Raw genomic sequence first — 14177 nt, 5'->3', positions numbered from 1 at the left:
GTACCTTAAGCTCTAGTACAAATTCTGGCTATAGCATTACTTAAAGCGCAAGTCATTTAACCTCTTTATGTCACAGTTTCCACATAGCTGGATAATTACACCTCTTAAAATTGTTATCGTGAAGATCAAGGGAAGTGGAAATGTTGTGGTCTCAGTGGGGCATTGCCACTCTTCCTATTTTGGCTTCCCATACAGGTTAGGTTGCCACTGGACTCCCTACTGGTGGCTAGAACCCAGCCCTCTCCATGATCATACCTTTGACCGGTGACTCATCCTTTGTTTTTCAGGCCAGGACTTAATAGTCTGTTGTGACTCTAGTTCTATTCTGAATGAATGGCTCTTTAGATAAACTGGCAAAAAAAGTTCTTTCAAAGTTAAAAAATAGAATAAATGCACACAGATCCAAAACAATTCTGTCATTTTGAAAATGCTGCAGATTTGATAAACGGTGGGAGTTTGGCATAGCACAGTGGTTAAGAACATGCGTGGGTTTGAGTCAGAAAGACCTAGATTTGAACTTGCATAAACTTGGACAGGTATGAATGAGCCTGTTTCCTTGACCATAAAATGGGATTAATACTAAACTGACCTCGCTTTATTGTAGTGATGACACGAGGGGATGCCTGCTAACATGTTAAATGTTTGCTGTGGGCCAGCACCTTACGTACAGCCAGCATTGTACAGATGAAAGGCCTAAAGTATAGAGGTGCAGTAATCCCCCAGCAACGAGCAGCTGGCAAATCACAGCACTGGGCTTTGAATCTAGGCTATCCTCACCAGAGCTTCTGCTGTAAACTATAAGTTAAGTGTTGTATTAATATCCTCCAGCACATAGGAAGTGCTTGAGAAAGACTACCTCTGATTATTATTGTTTATAAATGTACACTAAGTCATTAGATGAATTTGTTCAAAATTCCTTAAAATGCTCCAAAGATGGTAAAATAAGAATAATATGAGCTAGTAGATGCAAGGACTTTGAAAAGTGTTAAAAATTAGTTTTAGCTTAAAACCTAATTTGTAATCATTTGTAAATTATTTTAGATGTACTGAGGAGAGTTCTAACGTCCTTGGTCAGATGTAGCCTGCCTGCTTGTTCTTATGTATATCACTTTCTCCTGATCTATCACCATGTCACTGTTTCTGCCTTCCTGCTGGGCCCCTCTCATGCCTGTGATGGAGGCTTTTAGATAGGTCCTGGGTGATAGACTCCTCTCCCCAGGTCGGCTCTCTACCAGGGCTGGTCACAGGGTTTCCCCCTTACTGACTGCATGTAACACTCCACTTGTTTTCTTTTCTTCCACTTTGAGTTTCTATTCTAATGCACATGTGCATGACTGTTAGTTTGCGATTTTGATAGCCAGTCTTAAATAAGTGAGTTTATTATGTGTAATTGTTAACTACTTCCCAGGCAGAAGCCCATTTAATTTGCACAATGAGATAGATACTCTTATTAATTCTAATCTTAATATAGACCTTCAAACTCTTTGTTTTAAAAAAATCTAGCTAGAATCATAGGTTTTAAAATAGCTTGTGCATGTGGGAGAAAAGGAAGATGCCATTAATTTTTTCCTGGCTTAAAGAAAATTTACAAATATTTATACTTTCCAGAAAACAAAGCTATCAATTTAAATATCACTACCAAGGCAATACACTATTAAAAAAGAAGACCAAGTAAAATTATAGACTTTAAGAACTGAAAGCTTACTTTCACAGTCTAGCTGTCCTAGGAGACTCCTTTGTTAGAAAAAACATTTGTAAGGGCAATTTTGTGATGTGGACCCTTCATTGCTTTTCTGCAGCTGGAGGAGAGGTCAATCTTGTGGAGATTTCTTTCACCAGCTGTTGGGATGGCATTTCTTTTTTACATCTGTGCCTGGTATTTTTCTTTAGTCAGTACTGAGAGAAATAAAGGCTGGCCCGAGAACCTACAATGAGCACAGGAAAAGGGTAGAATAGGGTTATTAGCAAAAGGAATATGGGCACTGTGCTGGATTTTGACCTTCCAGGTCCATCCTCTCCTCTTTTTTTGCCCTGCTCTATCCCCCAAGATATCAGGTTGCCAGATAAAATATAGGAGGCCCAGTTAAATTTGAATTTCAGGTGAACAAATACCTTTTTAATGTAAGTAGATAAGTGCAATATTTGGGACATACTTACACTAAAAAAGTGTTTTTTATCTTAAATTTAAAAAAATATTTATTTATTTGAGAGTGGAGAGAAGGGCAGAGGGAGAGAATCTTCAAGCAGATTCCCCACGGAGCGCAGAGCCTGATGTGGGGCTCTACCTCACAACTTATGAGATCATGACCTCAGCCAAAACCAAGAGTTGATGTCTTACTGAGCCCCCTAGGTGCCCCTATTTATCTGAAATTAAAATTTGTAATTTTATTTGCTAAATCTGGCACCCATACTTGGGAGGCTGTCCTGTCTTTGCTGCATTAACAGACTCCTGTTCTCTGGCTTCCCATTGGGTTTGATCAATGGGAAGCACTGGTGAGAGAGAGAGGGACAAGAAGAAAAGGAAGGAGATTGGGGTATTATTCTCCTCTGGGTTATTGCAGATGGACTATATCTGTCCAAGGTGGCCAGCTCTGGTGTTCCCTTTTAGATGAAGAATCCCCTGCTCTTGCTTACCCTGGGATACTGCACTACCCAGGTTTCCCTACACTGCTCACACCTTTATAGATGAGACCGTTTATTCAACTCTTGTTAAATTGTCCAGGGTGAGAGTGCCATCTGCTTCCTGCTGTACTTCAACTGATAAAGACATGTTTTACATCTAAAGAAGATATTATTTTTAACTCTATTTTGCAGATGGAAACAATGACAGTGAAAGGTTGAGTAACTTGCCCAGGGTTTCAGTGGTATAAATGATGAGAATTAGGGAACAAACCTAAATCTATCTATTCCAAAACTCAGTTTGTTACTGTGCTGTGCTTTATTAATGAGCTTGATGAGACTCAAGGCTGGAGCTGTGAGACAGGTTACATGAGCTTTATTGCTTATGCTTTTACACTAGTATGCAAAGGCAGAGACAGAGTCCATGAGGTACAATACACCATTGGCCCTGGTTCTTTTCTCCTCCCTGTGCTGGGGGCCTACTTTCCTGCCTTCTTGACTTGGGTTTGGCCACATGACTTGCTTTGGGCCATAGAATGAGTCAGAATTGATGGATTCCATTGATAAAACTCAGTAACTTGTAAAATCCAAGAAGGACAGATGAGTGGAACAACGTGAAATACAATAGGGAGTGAGAACCAGGGTCCAGGTGGAAAACTGGGGGTTTTGGCTAACTGGATTGGGATAGAGGGCTTCCCATAGCCTAGGGTATAATAATTGCTGATGACTGGTGCCATTCAATATTCATGAACATGTTTGTAAAAAGTAAACAAACTGGTTGTGGGAAGATGTTACGTCTCAGTTTAGTCTATTTTTTATAGTTCTCACTTTTCTGGTTTGTAAGAGTACAAGCAACAGTGAATCAAAAAATCCTAAATTAAATTTTAAAAATTAGAAAAAAATTTAAAAATCTCCTGGATTTATCATTTTGTTGGGTAGGCTTTAGAGCATTGTCTTAAATGTCAGCAGGACAGATACAAAAACATTTCCTAAATCCGAGAGTCTTGCACTGCTTATGAAGGCAGTGAAATCTCTTTTGGAAGGTTATGTGTCAACAGCTCTTTGTAAGAAGTTTTAATTCCATTTCTACAAGAGATAAGGGATAGACAGCCCCCCTTGTAGGCTTTGTCTCCCCCACAATGTAGGGCAGTGGCCATGCCATCTTGATCTCTTATTCTCAGCATCTGACGTAGTTCCTGGCATATAGCTAGTATTTGTCCAATGTTTGTGGCATTAAAGTGAATTTTAGTCTTTTGCATTTGAGAGATCAATATACAAACAGACAATGGTGAGACCATTTTAAAAAATACAACTTGGACAAGTTGCCTACAGCAACCAGTCCAGTAAGCCAAATGACAGCTTTTGTAGCAATTGGCTCCAAAGGACCAAGACTTGATTAATAACTGACAGCTTCCCTACTTTTTGCCCCTGCTTCTAACTCAGGACCAACTGGAGATAGCCAAATATGATCCTGTGGCCAATCATAAAGGATACTTTATTTCTTGTTAGCCTGCCTACAGTCTGAGCATGCTAACAGCTTCTAGTTAAGGCACAGTCACAGCCTTCCCCTTTTTCCACTAAAAGGCTTCTCTACTCCTCTGCCTGTTTTTTGTCTCTCCAAGTGTAAGTGATTGTATCTGATGCCCTTGCAAGCCCTCAATTAATAGCTTTGCTTGTTCTCATCTGGGTGCTCTTCATTTATTTGCACACATTTGGAGTAACTGCTTTATTTAATGAATTGAAATAGGAAGATTTAAACTATTTTAATGAAATAAAACAAACAGGGACGCTTGGGTGACTCAGTGGTTGAGTATCTGCCTTTGGCTCAGGCATGATCCCAGAGTCCCATGATTGAGTCCCACACTGGGCTCCCTGCATGGAGCCTGCTTCCCCCTCTGCCTATGTCTCTGGGTCCCTCATGAATAAATAAATTAAATATTAAAAAAAAAGAAATACAACAAACAATTTATTGCACCTAGCACCAATATGCTAGGTGCTAGATGTTTCCTCTTTAAAAAGAAAATGGTTATTGTGATGACTTTTATTTCAAAATTTCTAAAACTTAAAATTTTAGAAATCATAATTAAAACTTAAACATTCAACAATTTTTAGTATAATAATCACTGTATTTTGTGACTTTATAAAAAATTTAGACTGATTTATCATTTATTAAGTTATTTTATACTAAGAGCTATTATAATAGAAGTGCATGGGTGGAAACAAATCCCAAATCACTTGAAATATTATGGATCCAATATTGCTTTTGGATCCAAAATACAAGTTGCAATGCTAAATCTGTGAAAGAAACTATATCCTGGATGTGATCATGGCCACTATCCCTTAGTGAACTTTTTCTGTAAATGGCCAGATAGTAAATATTTTTTGATTTTGTAGGCCATATAGTCTCTATCAAAATGACTCAACTCTGCTGTTGCAGTGCAAAACAAGTATAGATAATAATGTAAATGAATATTGTTCTATTCCAATAAAACTGGAGTTTTAATTTCATATACTTTTCACATGCATGAAAATTCTTCTTGTTTTCTCAACCATTTAAAAAACTAAAAAAGAAAAACTACTCTTAGTTCACAGTCCACATAAAAACACATGAAAGGCCAGATTTGGCTCTGGGCCATTATTTGCCATATAACATAAAAATACACTGAATTTCCTTTAATTTAATAGGATACAGAAGATATTGAGATTAATCATTGCTTTTCCTATGTATTTCTGATCTTATATGTCTTTATATATGGTATATGGTATAAGGATCTATCTCTCTATCTTAGTAGGGATTGATTTATATACATGCATGTTTCATAAAAATTAAAATATTTTCACATACCTATACTTCATATGATATGCATAATTTGAAATATTATCATAATGTTTTCTTCTGTCCTTTGGTTTCCTTAAGAATTACATTTCCTGTTTCTGACTTAGACTCTGGCTCACAATAGGATGGGTGGAGATGAAACAGAATTATCAGCCCAGCACATGCAGATGTCCTTTAAAGTCTGAGGGAATTACAGACATTAGGTTTCCTTTTCTAGCTTTATTTCCTACTAGAGGGTAGTGACAAATAAGAGCAATTGAAACACTCCTTCTAATAGCCTTTAGATTTCAATCATAGGACCTTCAGCAAAAATTCAACCACAGTAAATTCATGGGGCTTTGCTGGCAAATTGGTACCATTCTTGCCTCTCTATCCTTACCTTATTTGACAGACACCTTTAATCTGTACTCTTTCCTGCTCTCCATGGATGTGGCTCCAGATTCCTGCTAAACACAGTGCTGCAGACAGCCACTGCCAATCAAATGCAGGCATACTAAATGAAACTGATTTGCCATGTCTGCTTTATTTTTGTCTCAATCTTGATCTAACAAAAGCTCAGTTGTTAAAGTTTATCATGTGAAGAATAGTTGAAGACACTGGGAAGGCGAACTAATGTGACTTACAGATTTGGTCGTTTTTATTCAGACCATGAAATCTAGTGTTTTTAGTTTGGGGCTTTTTTGTTTTGTTTTGTTTTGTAGTTAAAAAAAATTATTCTTGGAAGTGGTTCAGTTCAATGTAATTTAACACAACGGAGGGAAAACATACGAAATTAAATAGAATAGGAATAGATTAAAAATTCTGCATTTAGGGGCAGCCCGGGTGGCTCAGTGGTTTAGCGCGGCCTTCAGTCCAGGTCGTGATCCTGGAGACCTGGGATCGAGTCCCATGTCAAGCTTCCTGTATGGAGCCTGCTTCTCCCTCCCTCTGCCTGTGTTTCTGCCTCTCTCTGTGTGTCTCTCATGAATAAATAAATAAAATCTTTAAAAAAAATTCTGCGATTTAGGTTCAAAGGCCATGTAACAAAATGAGGGAAACATCTTCCACAAAACGGGCTTGAGGTATTAGTATATAACATCCTCAGAACACATTGTTGAAAGTCCAGGTTCTGCTAGATTATAGGAAGGAACAGCTCCAAAGCTGTATTCATTAACTCCCCATGCCTTATTCCTCCCAGGCCTTGGCAACTACCATTCTCCATTCTCTATTCAATGAGTTTGACTATTCTAGGTTCCTCATATAAGTGAAATTATACAGTATTTATCTTTTTGTAACTGAGCTATTTCATTTAGCATAGTGTCCTCAAGGTTCACCCATGTTGTAGCATATGTAATAATGTCCTTCATTTTTAAGGCTGACTAATATTCCATTGTCTGTATATACCACATATTTTTAAATCTATTCATCTTTTGGTGGACATTTAGGTTGCTTCCACCTTTTGGCTATTGTGATTAATGCTGCTATGAACTTGGGTGTACAAATATCTCTTTGAGTCCCTGATTTCAATTCTTTGGGTATACACCCAGAAGTGGTATTGCTGGATCATATGGTAATCCTGTGTTTAACTTTTTGCAGAGCCACCATACTGTTTTTTATAGGAGCTATACCATTTACATTCCTAGCAACAGTGCATAGGGTTCCAATTTCTCCACATCCTCATTAGTACTTTTCATTTTCTGTCAGTTTTGTTTTTCATTTTTTTTTTATAGCATCCCTCCTAATAGGTGTGAGGTGATATCTCCATTAGTGATGGGGAATGTTGCTTTAACTATGGGAATTCATGCTTCTTTTGGAGGAAAAGGAAAATCTCAAGCCCTATTTGAAATTTCAAAATAAATGGAATCTCTAGTCCTAAAACAGATACAAAAGCAATGGTAAATTTAATGTGCTTTTTCCAATCACACAGACTCCTGAAACCTCACCAGGATGACCTTCCTTCCTCCCATAATAAACCTCTCCCTTAGAAAATCTAGAGCAGGGTTTGGCAAACTATAGCTTACAGGCCAAATCTAGCTTGCCTCCTTCTTTTGTGCAGTTCTAGAGATAAGAATAATTTTTACATTTTAATTTTTATTTGTATTATATATATAGAGAGAGAATGAGCAGGGGGAGGGGGAGAAGGAAAGGAGGAGAGTCTTTGAGCAGACTTCCCGCTGAGTGGGGAGCTCGAAGTGGGGATTTATGGTATTTGATGAACCTGAGATCACAACCCCAATGAAAACCAAGAGTCAGACACTCAACCGACTGAGCCATCCAGGCACCCCTGATTTTTACATTTTTAAGCGGTTAGGGAAAAAAATCAGAATACCTTATGACGTGAAAATTGTATGAAATCCAAATTTTAGTAAACATAAAGTTTTGTTGGAACATAGTCATATAAATACATTTATGTATTGTATATGGCCACTTTTATAATCTACCTGCAGAGGTGAATAGTGTGACAGCATTGCTATAGCTTACAAAGCCAAAAATACTTACTATTTGGCTCTTTATAGAAAAGTTTGCTGACCTCTTCTCTAGAGGCATGTTTTCTAAAAAATTTGTGCTATAATCTGGAATAAGAAATATAATTTATGTTATGATCTGGGACATGGACAAACACTACCCATACACAGAATGAATCTAAAAATTCATGAAATAGAATTTTCTTACTTTACTTATTGTGATGTCTTCTAATTCTATCCTTTCTATTCTATTCTATTCTATTCTATTCATCTATCCTATTCCATTCCATATGAAACAAAGTCTAGTGGAGACCCACTGAATTCATTTAATGACCCAATGGTGGATTACAACCATAGCTTGAACAATTCTGCTCTAGACAACAGAACTAAAGCACAGAATGAAATGAAACTGATTTCGGCACAGTATCAAGACCAGCTTAAAAAATCTCTTTGTTACAGAAAATTTAAAACATATACAAAAATAGAGAATGGGATTAGTAACTCTCACGGACTTATTATCATGCTTCAGTAATTACCGTCTCATGGCCAATCTTGTTTCATGTCTACTCCCTTCATGCCTTCACCTGGGTTATTCTGAAGCAAATCCCAGACCCATCATTTCATGTGTGAATATTACAGAAAGTATCCTTAAAAGATAAGGATTTTTCATAGAAACTTAAGCATAAAATTTATTTAATCTAAAAATTAACAATAATTCCTTAACACCATCAAATATCCAGATAGTTTTCATATTTTTCCATTCATCAAAAGAAATATTTTGGTAATAGTTTGCTTGAATCAAGATCCAAATAAATTATATTACAATTGTTTGATATGTTCTTAAATTCTGCCCTACCTCCACTTGCAATTTATTTGTTGAAGAAATCAGTTGCTTGTCCTATAAAATTTCACAGCCTGAACTTTGCTGATTGTAACTCTATGTTGCTATTTACCATGATCCCCTATCTCTTGTATTTCCAATACATTGGTAGTAGATCTAGAGATCTGGTCAGATTCAGGTTTGATTTTTTTGGCAAGACAACTTCATAGGTGCTGCTGTGAATACTCTTTGTTGGTCTTTTATCTCTTATAATATTAGAGGCCACTGAAGATTATTGTCTAGAACCATTAAAAAGAACAGCTTTTTAAAACGTTTGTGCTAATTGGTAGTAGACTGCTTCAGAAAGCAATAATGAGTCAATTTATCAATTCTCCTTGGGCTAATCTGTAACATTGACTGCATTTCAAATAGCATCTCATCTTTTTAGGGGGATGTGCTAAAAAGGTAAATCTAGGGAAAAATTTGTATAAGAAAATCCAAGGAGATTTTAGAAAGTGTTATTAAAACTTGTTATAAAGCTACATCAATGGGACTCCTGGGTGGCTCAGTGGTTTAGCACCTGCCTTCCGCCCAGGGCCTGATCTTGGAGTTCTGGAATCAAATCCCACATCGGGCTCCCTGCATGGAGCCTGCTTCTCCCTCTGTTTGCCTGTGTCTAAAGATTTTAAAAATAAGGGATCCCTGGGTGGCGCAGCGGTTTGGCGCCTGCCTTTGGCCCAGGGCGCGATCCTGGAGACCCGGGATCGAATCCCACATCGGGCTCGCGGTGCATGGAGCCTGCTTCTCCCTCTGCCTATGTCTCTGCCTCTCTCTCTCTCTCTCTGTGACTATCATAAATAAAAATTAAAAAAAAATTTAAAAAAAGATTTTAAAAATAAAATCTTAAAAAAATAAAGTTACATCAAGTAAACTATTCACAGGAACAGGCTAGTAGATTAATATTTGTTCCATGATATTATATTTTTAAAAGACTTTATGTATTCATTCATGAGAGACACAGAGAGAGAAAGGCAGAAACACAGGGAGAGGGATAAGCAGGCTCCATGCAGGGAGCCAGATGAGGGGCTTGATCCTGGCACTCCAGAATCATGCCCTGAGCCAAAAGCAGATGCTTTAATGACTTAGCCACCCAAGCATCCCATGTTCCATGATATTTTTATAAAAGTGAAAAATAGCAACAAACTAAATGACCAACATTAAGGTAGAGGCTAAGTAAGTTATAGTATGTCAAGGAATGAACAAATATATTGTACACATTTTAAGTCATGTTTAATGAAAAATGTGAATTAAATATGAAGATGATATATTAAGGGAGAAAATCTGGTCTCAAAGTATGATCCTGACTTCATAAAATATGGATATATTGGACTGGACATCTATGATTGAATGGGTATATATGACTGGGAGACACTATTCCAAAAACAATATAAATCATTTCTTAGGCATTATCCTATGTAATGCCACTAAAATAAAGAATATATACTTCATTTGTGTTTTAATTGCAGGAGAAGGATAAACTGTGGTTGGTTTGTGAGTGGTTTAAATTTTATTCTTTATGCTTTTCTGTAGTTTCCAAATTTTATCCCATGAAAGCATGTCACTTTAATAATCAGTGAAAGATGGGGCAGCCCCGGTGGCGCAGCGGTTTGGCGCTGCCTGCAGCCTGGGGTGTGATCCTGGTGACCTGGGATCGAGTCCCACATCGGGCTCCCTGCATGGAGCCTGCTTCTCCCTCTGCCTGTGTCTCTGCCTCTCTCTCTCTGTGTCTATGAATAAATAAATAAAATCTTTAAAAAAAAATAATCAGTGAAAGAATATGTTATAAAAAGTAATGAAAAAAAAGTAATGAACTCTCATTACTGAGACATTAGTTAGGGGCCATAAGTTTTAATTTTACTTTTTTTTTTTTTCTCAGAGCTCTGTAGAAGGTAGTCCTTCACTGGATGGTAAATTGGAATAGATAGATGGAATAGATAGATCCAACTTAAATTTTCTTTTGGTTTTTACAGTAGACAGAACATTTGTTGGAGTCAGAAGACCTAAGAGCTAGAACTAGACTTGTCTCTAATTCTTACATCCACTTAGGTCTGGGCCATCCATTTCAGCTTTTAAGTTTTTATTTTGTTTGGATATAGAATAGGGTGAATAATATCTTTAGCCTTTCTAATCTACCAGGATACTACCAAGACAAATGAAACAATGGAAAACATCCTGTGTGTCATTGTTTTGAAGAACAATACTTGAGCTGTTTATTCCTGTATTGTACCTAGAGGCTTAGCAATGCCGTCATAGTACTAACGCTCTATATCCCAGCCCTTTTCCGGCTCTCAGATTTCCCTGGAGCAGATCATCCTCTGACCTTTCAAGGTTGAGTTACGTGATTTTTTCCTCTTATTTGCCAGTGCCTGAGGTAAGCCTCAGGCTTCCAGCATTGTGTTATATTCCCATAACCCCTCACCCTGGGCAGGAGCCATGTCTAATCCTGTGTTTGGCTGACCATAAGAGACTGTTGGTACCCAATTGATGTTAAAGGAGCCCGGTTGAATTGCTTCTTTGCTCCTGTGTGTCCTGACTTGACTTGGAATCATTCAGTTTCATGAGTTTGGGGCTTTCTCTGGATCCTCTGAACTTTCTGAGAAATTGTTTAGACCTCCTTAGCAGAGAACAGTTAAAATAAGGCTGACAACAAGACTTCTGTGAAGCTACTGAAAATGTTAGCTGTTGTGCTGGGATGAGACAGTGGCTAGGATGGAAGATTTGGGTTCTACCTTGGGCTCTACTGCCACTAACATGCTGCTAGCTCCAGTTTCCCCAACATGGAGGAAGCTGGACTCTGGGATTTTTTTTTTTTTTTTTAGATTTTTATTTATTTACTCATGAGAGACAAAGAGAGAGAGAGAGAGAGGCAGAGGGAGAAGCAGGCTCCATGCAGAGAGCCTGACGTGGGACTCGATCCCAGGTCTCCAGGATCAGGCCCTGGGCTGAAGGCGGCGCTAAACCACTGAGCCACCCAGGCTGCCCCCAAGGACTCTGGGATCTTTAAGTTTTGTTGGGCAGCTACTGTAGAGTTTATGATTCCAGTTTAATGATGTAGGTTCCATCTGGCCTCTGTGGGGTCTTGGGGAAATCATTTCACATTTCTGAGCCTCAGTGTTCTCATCTGTAGGATGAGGATAATATTATTTATATCATAAGATTGCTGTAAGGATTAAATGAGACAAACTATATATGTTATCCAGGTCTGTGTCTAGTGCCCAGTGGGTTCTCCAAGTATTCTTTTCTGCCCTCTTTCCCTTTATTCAAACAGGGGTAAATTAATCTTCATAGAAAGGATTAGCTAACTAAGGCTTAGAGTACTCTCTTATAGGGATACTTATATTCTGCAAGGGATTCTTTTTTTAAAAAAAGATTTATTTATTTATTTTAGAGAGAGAGTGAGTGAGAGCAAGGTAGTGGGCAGGAGGGGCAGAGAGGGAGAGAGAATCTTAAGCAGACTCTACTGATCACAGGGCTCAATGGGGGCTTGGTGTGGGGCTCTATGTGGGGTTTGATGTGGGGCTCGGTATGGGGGGTATGTGGGGCTCAATCCCAAGACCCTAAGATCACAGCCTGAGCCAAAACCAGAAGTTGGACACTTAACTGACTGCACTACCCAGGTGTCCTTCTACAAGAGATTCTTAGGGATGATGTTAAAGAAAACAAATCTGGACTTAGTAAGGAGACACTTTATTTGGAAGTTTATTGCAAGGATGGGGGGCTGTTGCAATTGGGAGAATGCCCTGACCATGAGATCTGCAAGTGTCTAAAGAGTTAGGCAAAAGGGGGTATTCTTTATAGAGAGGAGTAAACAAGTCCAGAAAGAACTGGATATAGTGAAGTGGGTTGAAGGGGTGACAGGATTGGATAGTAGGTCAGGGAATATTTTACCCTGAGACCAGCATATTCTCAGGAAGGCTGTGTGCTGCCTCAGGATGAAGGTAGGCCAAAGTTCAGAGGTCCAGGAAAAGGAGAGAAATTTACTAAAGTTTGGTTAACAGGCATTTTGTCTAGTTGATCAAGGGGGATGAAATAGTTCAGCTAATCATTTTTGAGGCAAAGAATGGAAATTTCTTTGGGGTCAGTGTCCTAGCTTTGTCATAGGTAAACAAAGGGGCATTCTTAGGTCTTATCTAAGTCATTTGAGGAAGGGTGGTTTTTTTGTTTTTAAAGATTTGATCTATTTATTCATGAAAGATACACACACAGAGAGGGAGAGGGAGAGAGAGACAGAGAGAGACAGAGACACAGGCAGAGGGAGAAGCAGGCTCCATGCAGGGAGCCCGACGTGGGACTCAATCCAAGGTCTCCAGGATCATGCCCTGGGCCAAAGGTGGTGCTAAACCGCTGAGCAACCCAGGCTGCTCAGGGTGGTTTTGTAGTAAACTGTTTTCTAGGACATGATAAGGCAGGGCACTTCTCAACCTTCATTGTTTTCCAGCACAGGGGTCAGGTAAAATTCAACACTGCTAATGGCAAAACCTTCAGGATCCAAAGGCACCCAGTTGGTGATATCTTTGCAGGATATTGATGGGTGAGTCTGAAGGTCTTTCCAGAGCTCCTCAATACACACTCTGCTGACCGCTAACCAGTGGAAATCTAGAGGGAGCCCTCTTGTCTTTGATGGAAGAGGTCGGAAGCTAGAAGAAGAAAGGCAAGGGCCATGAAAATATCCCCTATAGCTGGCACATTCTTTAACAGCTTCCTCTAACCAAACCCTAGCTGACTATACACAGTCCCAGTTTTTGAGATGCAAGTAGAAAAAGAGCTAGAGAAAAGATTGTTTCAGTTTTCCAGGATCATCTCTCCCACTGACAGGAGAGCTGGAAGATTCTGGTTAGCAGCAGCAGCAGCATCAATCAAACTTAGTTGTTCTGAACCTCCCTCCAGGAGAAGGGTGTGTGTGTGTGTGTGTGTGTGTGTCTGTGTGTGTCTCCCCTGGGGAAACGCCTGAGTCAGCTAGTGTGGCAGAGGAGACTCTGGGGGCTTAGGGTAGCAGCTCTTTACTGTCCCTCTCAGAAATACAATGTTTATGTACTTTCACAATGGGCACAGCCAGTGGAATGTATTACTTAGGCTAAGTCCAGACATCTTACCTCTTTCTATGCCCATCTTTATATTATTGCTAATGATGCCTATGTCAGGTTTATAAGAAAATCAAGTTAAGGTGCAAGAATAGGGAATGTCTACCCAGGGAGTTCTCTTTCTAAAAAGTCCTTTACCCAGAGTGAGAATTTATACCAGGGCCTATTAGCAACATCAGACTAGCAAGGAAAAAATAAAAAGTGATTTAAATTTTTAAAAAAATTAATATAGCCATACAGACACCTAGGTAGGTGGACCCTGTTGCATTCCTTTTGACAGCCCTGAGAAGCTGGATCTGTAATGTTAGTAGAGGTGT

This window comes from Canis lupus, chromosome 14, assembly GCF_003254725.2.
Source record: "Canis lupus dingo isolate Sandy chromosome 14, ASM325472v2, whole genome shotgun sequence".
Taxonomy (NCBI): domain Eukaryota; kingdom Metazoa; phylum Chordata; class Mammalia; order Carnivora; family Canidae; genus Canis; species Canis lupus.
Note: the sequence above shows the minus strand (reverse complement) of the source record.